The sequence below is a fragment of the Echinops telfairi genome, unplaced genomic scaffold (genome assembly GCF_000313985.2).
Source record: "Echinops telfairi isolate 266 unplaced genomic scaffold, ASM31398v2 ScPeMD7_1;HRSCAF=3_1, whole genome shotgun sequence".
NCBI classification, from domain to species: domain Eukaryota; kingdom Metazoa; phylum Chordata; class Mammalia; order Afrosoricida; family Tenrecidae; genus Echinops; species Echinops telfairi.
Window position 1 is genome coordinate 4,125,659 of NW_022103897.1, and position 1,887 is coordinate 4,127,545.

A 1,887-nucleotide genomic window follows, 5' to 3' on the forward strand; every position below is an offset into this window, starting at 1 on the left:
TCTGACCATTTCAGATGACCTTTACTCCATGATGGGAAGCTTATAATGGTGCATTTTATGTTTATGGGATATTTAATCTAATAAACAAACAATAAATGATAGAATATCATCAAGATTTTAGTAACTGTAATTGAATTAATGGATCTGAGCAGTTATCATAAATTACTGAAAATATAACAACTTCAACAAAAAGATAACTAACATTCTGTAGCCCTTGATTTATAACACTACCTAAGAAGACCAATTAAGTAATCAATCAAATGTGGCATGATCACACTATTAGATCTAACTATAAACTTGTTTATTATTTTTAAAGGGTCACTGTGATAGTTAGGGATTATGCCAACTAGGCATACCTGGCTAAAAGTAGGGTAGAGCCCAAACCATCAGTAAAATCACGACCCTTAATACCTCCTTGAGGGTCTGGCCTTTTCCTATGAGCAAGAGATTGAACAGGGCCGATTTCTCTTCGACCATTCACCAAAGCTGGAGCTGGAACTTTCTACTGGTTCATTGATTTCCAGTTGGGTCATTTATCGATCCGAGGTGCCACAAGCAGACTACGGACAGTGGATTCATTCAGTCGACCTTGAATTCATTTACCTCTGCATCCACCAGCCTGTGGCACAGCTCTGCTTTGTCATCTTGCTTCCTGTTCATCAGCTTCCACAGCTACATGAATCAAGAGAATCCTGACTTGGACCAGACTGAATTTATTTATTTATCTTATTCTACAACCGTGTAAGCCATTTCTCTATAGAAATCTTTTTCCTTGTACAAACAAACACGAGTACCACTGGTTTTGCTTCTCTAGAGAACCAACCTAACACAGAGACAGAGGAAAGTGTTAAACTTACCATGGTGAGTCAGAAAATATTTACACTATGACAAACACTACAAGATGACCAATCCAGTTTCTTTATTAGTAATAATTTTAAAATTAAAGTATTATGAAATTGATGAAAAACTATAAATTGAATGTGTGTAAGAATAAGTCAATAATTTCTCTATTTTGATTTTAATTAGATCCCAAGTCAAACAAACAAGTATAAATATGAACAAGGATTAGTTAATTTATGTAAGATATTACAGTATTAGTATATTTTAGGTATGGTAATAGTATGTTTAGAAAATAAGAGTGCCTGTCTTTTAGTGACACATGCTGATATATATGCAAACTAATTAAAATGTTACATAGAATTGTTTTAGAATATTCTAGGAGAGAGTTTAGTTATCGAATGAAAAAAGATTGGCCTTGGATTGATCATTATGACAGATGAGTGATGGGTGCATAAGCATCCATTATATAAATTTTTGATGTTTAAATTATTCTTTAATAAACCAAATATGTAAAAATAATTCAAATCTAAAGGCTATTACAGTTAAGCTTCTTATAGCATGCTGATTCTGAGGGCAGAGTTTCTTAAACTGGTGGCAATATTTTCCACAGTGTTCCCACCAGATTTTCAAGAGGGCATAAGATACAATTCTAGTTCATTTGTCCTTCTACTTTCTTTAAAACCCAAACCCCAAACTGCTTAGTCTCTTATCTAAAACCTCACCCCCTATATGTATTCTGAGCTTATGAAACATTGAACTCTCTGAAGAGCATTGTTACAGATTTCACCTTTAGAATCTTCCTCCAAACAAGGAACATTCATATGTTCCCCCTGCATGTGGTTATCTAAAGAGAGAGACACTTCCACTACTGGGCTAAGTATCAGACCACTTAAGACTGGTAGGAGATTTGCATATCATATCTTCCTTATTTGTCCTATTTTTTATCCTTAAATTTTAGTCCACCACTTTTTTTCATCTTAAAAAGAACAAAAAGCATGTGGCAGAGCAACCATGGGAGCAGGGCAGAGAGCCCCCGAGAGAATACAA